General features: G+C 34.1%; 1 non-coding gene and 1 pseudogene across 2 annotated transcripts in view; both read left to right on the forward strand.

Annotated features, from left to right (window-relative positions):
• LOC148206360 (protein LAZ1 homolog 1-like) overlaps positions 1–7,034 on the forward strand; it is a 16,146-nt pseudogene extending 9,112 nt beyond the window's left edge. The window contains exons 7-9 of the transcript XR_015783558.1: positions 4,348–4,603; positions 6,032–6,275; positions 6,362–7,034. The product of XR_015783558.1 is annotated as a protein LAZ1 homolog 1-like (transcript). The remainder of the gene's footprint in view (positions 1–4,347; positions 4,604–6,031; positions 6,276–6,361) is intronic.
• A 4,186-nt stretch (positions 7,035–11,220) lies between these two features.
• On the forward strand, positions 11,221–11,305 carry LOC148206361 (small nucleolar RNA Z221/R21b). The gene has a single exon (XR_015783985.1). It is a non-coding gene; the product is annotated as a small nucleolar RNA Z221/R21b (small nucleolar RNA).
• Positions 11,306–13,213: the final 1,908 nt, after the last annotated feature.

Genomic DNA, 13,213 nt, shown 5'->3' on the forward strand with positions numbered 1-13,213 from the left:
ATGGTCAACACCTGGAGCCTGCATGAACTGACTAACCACTCCAAATGCAAAGGATAGATCTGGTCTTGTAATAGTAAGATAAATCATTTTTCCAACCAGCCTCCTATACCTCTCTGGATCGGAGAATAATTCACCTTCTTCTGTCTTTAATTTCTGGTTTGGGTCCATGGGACTGTCTACCGGTCTGCAATCAATCATGCCTGTTTCTTGTAATATATCAAGAGCATACTTCCTTTGGGAGATTACAACTCCATCTTTTGATTGCGCTAATTCAATGCCTAAAAAATATTTAAGACTTCCAAGATCCTTGGTTTGAAAATGTCTATACAAGTACTCTTTCAGTTGAGATATTCCAACATCATCCCCTGTAATGACAATATCATCAACATATACTATTAAGTAAACACATTTCCTAAGAGAAGAATGAGAGTAAAAAACCAAATGATCTGCTTCACTGCTTTTTAGCCCAAATTTTTGAACAATGGAGCTAAAGTTTCCAAACCAAGCACGTGGTGATTGCTTGAGGCCATATAAAGATCGATGTAGTTTGCATCACCATGTAGGAAGGCATTCTTGATATACAATTGATGAACTGGCCAATACGAATGGCTGCCATGAACAGGAGAGAAAGTGTCATAATAATCAAGACCATAAACCTGAGTGTAACCTTTTGCAACAAGTCGGGCTTTGAGCCAATCAATTTCACCGTCAGGGTTGACTTTAACTGCATACACCCATTGACAACCAACCGCCTTTTTGCCCGGGGGAAGGGGCACCAGCTCCCAAGTATTACTGTGGTCATGAGCCTACATTTCTGCAATCATAGCTTGTCGCCATCCAAGATGATCAAGTGCTTCTTTCACATTCTTGGGTATAACAACAGAAGACACTGAGGATAAAAGAGAAAAATAGGAGGGCGTCAAACGATGATAGCTAAGGAAATTATAAATGGGATGAGGGTTTCGAGTGGAACGTATACCTTTTCTGAGAGCAATAGGCCATGCTGAATCATTTGCACTAGGAGGTGTGGGAGGAGGTGACGAAGGAGAAGAATCTGAAGTAGGAGATTCACCATTGTCTTGGGGAGGTGGACTATCCATTAGGGCCCTGTGTGGCATGATCTCAGTATGTGGAAAAACGGGTTCAGGATGATTGTGATCAAGACTTGGAATGATAGAGACATGTCATTCCTATTCTCAGTGGAACTATTTGACTCGGCCACTGGAATAGGAAGGACCTGTTGGAGGATAGAAACATCCTGAACAAATGGAGAGAAGTAAGGAGTTTGTTCAAAGAATGTGACATTGACAAACATGTAATACTTCTTAGTTTCAGGAGAGTAACACCGATATCCTTTTTGAAGTCGAGAATAGGCTAAGAAGACACATTTGAGAGCGCGAGCAGAGAGTTTGTCTAGACCTAAAGACATGTCATGAACAAAACATACACAACCAAACACTTGGGGGGAGATGTATGAAAGAGAGGATAATTAAGAAACAGAATGGAGAAAGGGACTTTATTATCAAGAGAGGAGGAGGGCATCTTATTAATAAGATAACATGCAGTTAAGATGACATCCCCCAATGATGGACAAGAATATGGGCACCAAGCAAAAGGGTACGAGCAGTTTCAACCAAGTGTCTATTTTTTTGTTTTGCTATACCATTTTGCTGCGGTGTATGAGGACAAGTAGACTGATGTAAGATACCATGGGAACTCAAGATGGCAGAAAAGGAGGATGAGAAATACTCTTTTGCATTATCACTTCTTAATATTTTGATTACTTGACCAAATTGATTCTTGATTTCATTATGTAAAGATGACTAACAATTTAGAACAATTTTTCATAAGATAAACTCAAGTACATCTTGAATATTTATCAATGAAGGTAACAAAATACCTAAAATCAAAGGAGGAGATAGACTAGGCTCCCATATATCAGAATGGATGATGGAAAAACTAGAATTACATATTGATTGAGACCTTTTAGGAAAGGAAGATCTAACATGTTTTCCTAATTAACATGACTCACATTCTAAGGTCTGGAGACCACTAAGTTTAGGACACATCTTTTTTAATTTGGAAAAATGAGGATGGCTAAGTCGATCATGTACCATTTTAGAATTAGGAGCAACAACACAGGACACCCTTGGACGAGATCCAAAATGGTATTATCTGCCAGCTTCATATCCTTCTCCAATCTGTCTCCCCGAACCTTGTTCCTGTATAACAAAATATTTGTGATCAAAGGTTATTAAACAATTTAACATTCTGGTAAACTGGCTTAGGGAAATTAAATTAAAAGGACAATTAGGGACAAAAAGAATAGAGTTGAGATTAAGGGAGGGAGACAAGGAAACATGAGCGACTCCTTTGGAGGAAGTTTTAGATCCATTTGCAAGGGTTATGAAATGAGGTTTTTCACGAAAGGAAATAGATGAGAACAAAGAGGTATTACCAGAAATGTTATCAGAAGCACCTGAGTCAATTACCAATGAATTTTGACCTTCCATGGATTGAGAAACACAGGTTGTTGATGTACTGGGAGATTAAGATGGTTGTTCCAAACTGTTAGACTTTAAACCTTACATACTCTTGATATTCATCCTCGGAGAACTTAGAAGTAGAAGTTTAAGTCTTCGAAGTGGAAGTTCCAGTCTTCGAAATATTGGTAGCTTTGGAAGGGAAACCATGTAAGGAGTAGCAATTCTCTTGAGTGTGACCCATCCTTTTACAATATGTGCATTGAGGACGTCCCCGACCTCCTCGTCTTCCTCCTCTAGTGCCACGTCCTCCTCTTCCTCGTGTGGCAACCATGATAGATGGTTCCACTAGTTCATGCGCTTCCTAAGTTTGAGGTACTGGGCCACGCAGAAGGCGAGTGGTCAATGTTTCCATGGAGGGGGACCTCATGACTGGTCAGAAATTGATCTCTGAGATGATCAAAATCAGAATGTAGGGCACGAAGGATCAACACCATGTAAAATTTGTCTAGTTTCATTTTGATATCCTCTAATGGGTTCGCTTCCAAAAACATCTTGAGTTCTTCGATAGCAGATTGGGCTTTAGCCATGAAAGACACCATATCACGGTTGCCATTTTAAGAGATGCAAGCTTGTTTGCAGTGTCATAGAGACGTTGAATATCGTTGGCATAAATGCTTTGAGCTTTCTTCCAAAAGGAGTGACAAGTTTTGAAAGTTCTCAGAAGTATAAGAAGTTTGGGTTCCACTAATTGCCATAACAGGGCACACAACTGGAAATCTGCTTGTTTCCACTGATCAACCTTTTCAGTTGGCACATGGCTTCCATCTCGCTCAAGGTGGTCATAATGTCCTTGGCCAAGGAACCACATTTCAACAGTAGCAGACCATGACAGACAATTTTTTCCATTTAGCTTTTCGGAGGTAATTGATGGACTTTTGGAGAAGGAAAGAGTACTGCTAGATGCCATCTTTGAATAAGACGAATCGTACCAGCAAGGAACAAGAAAACCCTAAGGGTTTAGATGGACAAAACTATGACAGTGGCTGACGGCGGCTAGCTGCGGACGGTGGCCGGCAGTGTCGGACGGCGGCCGACGATGGCGGATGATTGCCGAAGACTAATAGCGGCCGACGGCAACGATGGTGGCCGGCGGTGGGAAATGGCGGACGGTGGCGGGTGGCAGCGGACTGTAAAATAACTTGAGAATTAAACTGTAAAATAATTCTGGAGGGCTTGATTGATCCTCTCATAATCTTCTATTTATAAGAATAAATTTATACAAGAGTACATGATAAATAGGATAACCCTATACACAATATAATCATGATAAATAGGGTAATCCTTGACACAATATAATCATGATGAATTAGGATAAATATGTTGACAATATGTATGTGTGTATATATATATATATATGTATATATGTATGTATATATGTATGTATATATGTATATATGTATGTATGTATGTATGTATGTACGTACATATACGTATGTATACATACATATATACGTACATATACGTATGTATACATACATATATACGTACATATACATATGTATACATACATATATACGTATGTATACATACATATATACGTACATATACATACATATATATACGTACATATATACGTATATATGTACATATATATATATATATGTACATATATATATATATATATATATATATATATATTATATGCAGAGAGAGAGAGAGTTATGTATAGTTATATGTCAATTGAAAAGATAAATATTGATGATAATACCTTTAACTTTTTTGTGGTGAGGGTGTGCAAGGTTGGGTAGCAGTAATTTTGTAATTTTGTGTCCCCTCAAGTCTTACACTGTTGTGCTTGCAGGTATCCCTACTTGGCACTAGTTCTTAACTTTAGTCAGACATGGGCCCTATATTGCCTTGTACAATTCTATTCTGTTATTAAAGATAAGTTGAAACCAATCAAACCATTGGCAAAGTTTCTAACTTTTAAGTCAATTGTCTTCCTCACATGGTGGCAAAGTGTGGCTGTTGCATTTCTATTTTATGTGGGAGCTTTTAGGGGATCATTGGCTCAGGAGTTGAAAACACGTATACAGGACTACATCATCTGTATAGAGGTGAGCTAGTTGTGCTGCTAATAATGTATATTATTTTCTCTGATACAGCATTGTTAAGGATTTAGATATTTAGATTTTAAGGTATACTGATATATTCGTATCCTTTGCATTTGTGTTTGGAATTAATCTGAACTGTATTCATTGTCATTTGTATTGCATGAATACTATGGGCCATGCCACACGTACACGTATGAATTTTTGAGGTAGTGTGTATTTTTCTTCCTTTGTATATGTCAAGCAGATTGTTGAATATTTGTATTGTATATGCATACATGTCAAGCAGATTGTTGAATATTTGTATTGTATATGAATGCACATACAAACATTGTAATTATTATTACTTGCGTAAACACACATTTCACTTCTGCTCATCTGTATTCACACATTATTCACGCAAAACAGACTTGATAACTTACCTCTGTTTTAAACCAAGTCATCCTGCCCATGATCCACTCCTCTGACATCATTTGTGGCCCAGCCTAGCATTTCCAGAATGTGCACTTCTTTCCGGCGACCTGTTAGTCATGAGTCTCTGTTCGATTTTGTGTTGTGATGCTCACACCCGCAGGCCCTCTCCTTTTTTTCTTCATTTGGTTTTTTGCGCACTCTCTTTGTTGAGTGTATTCTTTTATTATTAATGCAATTGTCTTCCTTTATTTTTTATTACGATCGTATTTTATATTATGGCCTTTCATTAGTAATCACATGAATGCCTCTAATTACGGATAACTCTTTGTTTTTGAGCATTAGTGTGTTGCAGCATCCTGCTATCCCACTAGAGAGTGTTGTTCCAGAATTGACACACCTGGTTAATAATTGAAATAAGTGAATGAACTATAAACTGTTAACATCTGATTGAATAAGGAATATACGTATCCTCTGTCTTTATATAAGTGATCTCGCTATAACTAGCCTTTTGTTTTTGTTCAAAATTTTGCTTTGCTTCAACAATCTCTCTGTAAGTCGGTAAAACATGAGTGTGAGCATTTTTTAATGGTAGGGTAATTAATGAAGTACTAAAGAATGAACATGTTTAGATGTTATCTATATATTTATATCTGAATCACGGGTCCTCACTCCTGGATGACTGGTGATGAGGCACAGGCATAAGATGCTATTTCCGAGAAGGACTTCTGCAGTACATTAAATGATCGTATATGGCATAGTAAGTTAGATTTTATGGAGCCTTTTTTGTGACCAGTGACTGCTTTCCTTTAAAACCGAGACAGGTTCATTTTATTCTGTTATTCAAGGGTAGACTGGTTAGCTGTTGTATGTAAAGTAGTATGTCACGTCATGTTAAGTTAGGTTATGTTTAAACTATAAATTCTTGTGTTGGGTGTCTTACTTGAAACAAAATATTCAATTATTCTGATGTTCTGGGAAAACCTTTTTCATGTGGTTTGGCTTCTTAAAATTTGTGAATAGATGGGCGTGGCTGCTGTTGTGCACCTTTATGTCTTCCCAGCAGAACCTTACAAAAGGGGGGAGAGGTGTGTCCGTAATGTAGCAGTGATGACTGACTATGCCTCGCTAGGATCCCCACCAGACCCCGAGGAGGTTCGCGACTGTCAGCGCTTCGACGAGAACATGGCTGGGAGCTTACGAGAGAGAAAAACCTATGAAATTTACCCAGAGTGTTCGGGACGTTGTTGTTGGAAGTGGTGAAATTGTGAGATATGAACACTTGAACCTGCTCCACCTGTACATCTTGTCATGTTTCTAATTGTGAGATATCTACTGTCTTTTATGTTTCAGATTGTCGATGACATGATATTTACAGTTTCTCATGTGGTGGAGCCTGTTGAGAGGGGCATTGCAAAGATAAACAAAACCTTCCATCAGATATCAGAAAATGTGAAACGCCATGAGCAGCGGACGCAAATCGCCAAGGATGATTGTTACCTTGTTCCCTTGCGATCACGAATACCAGAATTTTCTGACGTTCATGATAGTATGGGTGATGGAAGTTTCAGTGATAGTGGCTTATCCAGTGGAAAACGACAGTATTCTCAATTAAAAGCAGGAACCTCCAGAAGTAGAAGATAGTGTTTTTTTAACAGTGCAGTGTATATATAGTTACACACGAATCGACGTGAAATTTTAAACTACGTCGTTATATTTCGGTGAAAGTGCTGAAATATAAGTGTATATATTTAACTTGAGGTGATGGATTGAGACACTGAATAATACCTGCTATACGTGTAACATATCATCAAGGTGTATGCGTCATGTGTAGTGCTCCTCGTAGATGTTGAAGGATTATTATAGGTTCCACTTCAATTTTTTACATTTAATGATATGTTTGTTTTAGCTGGTCTTTTACTTTGTAAGGAGAAAAAAAATCCTATCATCTCATAGATGATGTGCTATGTAGGTAAACTTCTCTATGTTAGTGTTTTGTATGAAAGAGTGAAATTAATTTTTCGAAGTTCAATGAGTATATACGAGATGTCAATGTCTTCAAATGAGTTTATATGCAAACATATTGTCTAAAACAGTTTACTTATTTTTTAATTTTCTTCCAATGTAAATGACTACCAAGAAATTTATCTAAATTGGGTTTGTCAATGTTTTCATTAGTTTCATCCAATTTTGTGTAGAGAGAGAATAGACTATATAAAAAGAAAAAGGCTTTAAAAGTCAAAAGTGGACAGAAAGAAAATATTGACATAATGTTTTTGCTATTAAAAGTTGAGTTGAAAAGTTCATAGAAGAGAAGATCAAGAGAAAAAACACATAAATACAAAAGATATCATCTGAGAAGCAAAACAAATACTAAAAAGAGAATAAAAACTCTGAGCCTTGTATAATCATAAGCTTATATTGGTAAAAAGAGAAAATTCTACAAAGTATATTAGATAGAGTTGTATTGTGAACACATCATTTCTACGAGAGTAATCATCTAAGACTTGTAAGCAATCTGATTGATTGCACATTCTGGAAAGAATTCAAACACTTGTTGATTAATTCAATCAAGTTAAACGATTACTAGGCAGCGTATCAGGTTGATACCGTGATTGTCTAGTGGAAACCAGGAGTGGGTGAAATTCAGTTCTAGGCAGCATATCAAGAAGATATCAGGATTGTCTAGTGGAAAACAGAAATGGGTGAAACTCAACTAGGCAGGATATCAGGAAAATACCATAATTGTTTAGAGATACCAGGAGTGGTGAAGAATATTGCACAACAAGAGTGTGATACTCAATTCTAGTCAGTGTAATAATTGTTACCAGGATTGACTAGTGTAACCAGGAGTGGTACTAATATTGAAATTATAACCTCATTAAAAATCTAGTGGAACCATCTAAAAGGTCTTAGAGAAGAACTGGACGTAACTCAGTTGAGTGAATCAATATAAAAAAAATTGTGTTTACTACTTCATCTTTGTAGAACATATTATTTACAAATACTGCAATTGCTTGCAAAGTTAATTATTGATAAACGCTCTTGTCATCAGACGTCATTCTCTTTAAAGAGTTGTCTTTCCTAAAAACACTGTAGTAGCTTTACTGAAACACTTGAAAAACATGTTATCGTTGAACGCGTGGTTTAAACAGTACTTTACAAGTTACACATCTAACAACTTGTGTAGATTGTTTAATCTTGAACAAAGTTGTTAAACGTCCTTTTGGAAAAAAGATTTCCAAAACACTATTCAAATCCCCCCTCCCTTGCTCATTCTAGTGTTTTCCATTTATTTCAAGGAAAACTCTAGAAAGAGAGGGGCATGAGGGGTTTGAATAGAGTTTTAAATATTTTCGTAAATTAGTGCTTAATTTCCTTTATAGGAGTTTGGATGGTCTATAATAGTTATTAAACACTTGAGTTTATAAAACTACGTTTAAGGAAAACCTTTGAAAAACAAAGGCATTAAGGCACACTTGTTTTTATACTAGTTCACTCCAAATTGAGCTACGTTTAGTTATTCCTTAGATACCTTTAAAGGGTTCCATTAATCATAAAGGATCACAACAAATTTAACCACTCTTGGTGTACAACTAAACCATTGGTTAAAACAAGTATAATCGCTCCTGATGTTAACTAATCTAACTTACTAGAAGGTCTAACTCTACTAAGTTAGCCTTACAAGTGTTTTACTTCACTTCTGAATGAAAACAACAAAGTGTTTTGCAAATTACAAGAAAAAACTTTGTAACTCTCTTACAGAGGATTTTAAATCAATACAATAAGATTATGAGAACTTGTGAAGAACTTTTCTTTTCAAAGAACAAGTTTATGAGGCAGAGCTTAAGGAGAGAAGCAACGTGACCGTATTAATTCTTGTTTTGTTCTCTTTATGTAGTTTTCTTTATATAGACTTTTCGAAAAAGATTCATTACTTAGAGTTTTGACTTTCTTCTAAAGGTGTAGCCTTTATGGTATTGAGTCATAAGCTATGTTGCGTCTTGACAAAGCAACTATGTTGTGTGTATATAAAGGATTGGTAGAAAGCATGAAGGAAACATTCCTTGAATATCTTCCTATCTCTTAACGTTATTCTGATCTTGAGCAGACTTTTGAAAAAAGGTAATGATCTGCATAGACAAAGAAAGCACAATAGTACGGACAAAGATGTACTATAACATACATGCTTTAAAGCATTTGACGATTCTAGGCGTTTAGGCACAATATGTGTACTATCGTTTAGGCGTTTCTGTTTGAGTAACTTACATCGTTTAGGAGAATTTTAATATATAGCGCTTAACATTCTTTACTTTTATCCTAGATGGTTTAAACTTTGTTAGAAACTATTGTGATTAGAAGCTCTGTTGTAGTTCTTTATAACATTTAGGATATTTAAGATATAACGTTCAACGCTCTTTATCCTAGACAATTAAAGTGATTTGACGCTATTTTGTTTAAACATTTCGTTAAACTTCAAAAGAAGATTTACTTAGACTATCTTATCTTAACATCACACACCACACTAAACCATTTCTACGTTTGTTTTCCACTGATCCAAGACGTCCTGTCTTTATGGAGCGAAAGACGTTCACTTCACCAAGTATCCATGACTTGATCCTAAGCCTGTCTTGAATGCACTAATAATTTACATTTTTCTTTTACATTTTATTTCATGTGAAAACAACATAGAAGATTTGAAGCTTCTAAAAATGTTGTCTTTATTACTTTCATTAAAGCAATGTCTCTATCACTACCGAAGACCTTAGGAAGGGAATATAAAACCAAACCTTTAAATATTTCAAGAGCCCATGCAAAGTTCTTTTCACACTTAGATTCCAATAAAACAAATGCAATAAAAAAGTCATTTCAGTAGAGGTTACACTAACAATCTTAAGTAAAGGTTATCCTAAACTTGTTAATTTTGTGTGTTATTTATCAATTAATACCATGTTAAAGGAATTCAATAATTTCACTACATCAAGGTATGTCCAAATCTATCTGTCACCACATTTATACTCCCATTAAACCTACACAAACGAATATGCATGTCTCGCTCAAGTAACATCATTAGTTATAACATTTCAGTTATGTGACCTCGATTCATTTTACAATATGTATACCTTGCATTATGTACTTGTTTTATAGTTGTCACATGTTTTTATTATGCTCCTTCAATTGTTAATGGAATATTTCTAGGTTTGACTAAATTATCTGTCATATTAGCAAGTATCAACTTCTCATTATGTGTGAAGTTACCAACATATAGATAATATACTAATGTATTTATCAAGTCGTGACTATGAGAGGCACAAAACAATTTTACAATCCATCATTCCCTACCTTATACAGACTTCCTCAAAACTTAAAATGACACTCACATTTTATTATTATCAGTAGTAGTTGCTTCTAAGTCTTTTTTATATTGTTTCTATTATCACTTATTTCATAATCTAATAATACACACATCTTCTTTCCTCATTGTCCATTTATTTTATCAAGTCACTCCACCAAACTTAAATATTCAAATTAATTTTATTTTCTAAGTGTAATGATTTGATATATAAATTCTAACAGAAGCTAGTATTAGTCTAACGGAAATGATCTAATTAAATTATTTTTAAAAATTAAAAAACTAAATTAAACCAAATCAAAATTAGAAATCTAAGTGAATTTTTTATAAAAGTAGAATAAAAAAATATTTTTAGCCTTAAAAAAAACTCCATTAATGCTACCCATTAATACCTTTTACACCCACCTAAAGCTAACGAACTTTAAATCACTACAAAACTTACCTGAATCCCTGAGCTTGTAGCAATGAAGAACAAAGTCGCAATGGTGTAAAAAACACACCCAAAAGCAAACGAACTCAGAAAAGGAGAAGACACAACGAAAATAAATTTATGAAGAGCAGAAGGGTCATTTCAAACGTTAGGGAGTGCAAATTGTAGTTTTGTGGATGTACAAAGAAAAAAACCCAAGAAGGGCAAGTAGACGGGTCCATTTGTTAAAAAACCAATAGATTTCAAATACTGAATTAGGGTTTGTGTGTTCTCTCTTATAAAAGCGACCTCGCAACCCTGTTCTCCCATCGATTTCTTTTCACACATATTTCTCAGTTTCTTTGTTTTCTCAGTTTCTTTGTTTTCTGATTTCTGTGCATTTGTTTCTTATGCTGTTTCGGATTATTTAAACGGAGCACTGAAATTTTCGGGCTGTGATGAGTTCTGGAGAAAGTCATGCACCACTCTGATTATTCAGTGCTGATAAGTTTCTCAACCCATTCCATCTGAGCCCTTTTTTCTCTAAAGACCACTAAATTTGGTTATTCTTTCAAATTCATGTTTTTGGTTTTTGCATTTTTGTGTGTCTAATTGTTTGATTTGTATTCAAATTGGACAAGGGAACCGTGTGATGGGGTTTCTTAACCTAGCCATGATGCGGACCGTACAGCATTTATAGCTATTGGGGATACAATTTGGTTTCTGATGGTTCCCTGTTCATTCTTAATTAGGGTTTCTATTTGACTCTATCACCCTTTTCTAGAAATGCAAATCTTTTCTAAAAGATCTTAAATTAACGTACATATAAATTTATTTGTAGTTTTGCAGTGATATGATGAGGGCAGGGGCATTTTTTTATTTGATTGAGATCAGAATTATTTTATTAATTGACTTACCTTAAAAAAGAAGTTGAAAAAAGGGAATTATTTTTATTCAAACATCTCCTTTCCCTTTTGATTTGTCTACTTTCATTTTTGATTTTGAATACCGATACTAATTACATAAAATTTTTGTTTGTTTTCTATTTTATTTTTAATTTTTGTGCAATTTCTTACTAGTATAGGAAGCGATTCCATAAATCTATGAACCCCTCGAAGCAAATTAAAGAATTTTTTATCTTATTATTAATCAAGAATTTTTTATATATCTAGACCGATCCTCACAAATTGCAAAAACTAATTTGTTAAGAATAAGGTTTTTAAAATTTTATTTGATTTCTGATGCATAAAAGTTTAGTTTGGAGTTTACAGTAAAATCTTTGAACTGATTTCATCTTAACCATTCAAAATCTGGGTTTGAAATTCTGTTTTATCTCTCTATAAATAGAAACTTTTTTTCTTTCTAACATGCATGGCTTCTTCTTAATTACTATCTTTCTCTCTTCCACATGTTTAATAATTCTATCTTAAATTTCATGATGACAATGCTTCTAACTCCTCCCTTTTTAAAAGCCATGATCTTCCAAGAATATTTGAAATTAAGTGAATGGATGTGATGTATATTAATATTTTTCATAATTTAAAATTATCTATTCTTACAATTTAAAATTACATAATATATAACGGATCAATATACATAAATTTCTGCTAAATTTCATGCATCTAAAATCTCAATTTAAAATTAAATTAATATATCAACAATCCACATTTCGTATCCAACCACAATTTGATATTTAAGTGGTATAAAATTCTTGTGAAAATTTCGTACACTAATATGCATAAACTTTGTGCAAATTTCATACACTTAAATTTAGAATTTTATGATTTAAAATTATTGTCACAATTTAAAATTACATTATAGTAATATCCTATTTTTAATGGCTTACCACTGTAAAAAAATTAAAACATTATAAAATGAATAAAATAAAATAGATGGTTTAATATATATATATATATATATATATATATATAACTATATATAATATAATATAATTAATTTTAAAAGTAAATAACTATAAAATATAGAACAATTAAAGAGTACTTAAGATATTAAATCTTAGGTTTTTTTGGTTTAAAACCAAAATAGTTTGAGGATCTCCTATTATTCTCTTTTTCACCTTTCATCTTTGAGTTAAATGGTTGATAGAAAATCAAAATACATCCTTATTGACCCATCAAATGTCAATTCATACACTAAGATCATTATTACAAGATTTCTTGAAATTTTCTCAATATCATCACCATACTTATCCACAACCATAATTTCACCATACTTATCCACAACCATAATTGTCACCACAACTAATAATAAGCGATATTATACACATACATCAATTTCATCACATATCTATTTCAAACCACCAAAAAAGAAAAACAAATCTAATTTACAAATTGGCGATCAAAGATGGTGCACAATGTTCAACCTTTTGTGAAAAGTGACTCTCAACACCATCTTTCTTGCAAAATATTGTGCTCAACGCCCT

This window comes from Vigna umbellata, chromosome 1 (assembly GCF_029865625.1).
Source record: "Vigna umbellata cultivar VRB3 chromosome 1, Vumbellata_1.0, whole genome shotgun sequence".
Taxonomy (NCBI): Eukaryota; Viridiplantae; Streptophyta; class Magnoliopsida; order Fabales; family Fabaceae; genus Vigna; species Vigna umbellata.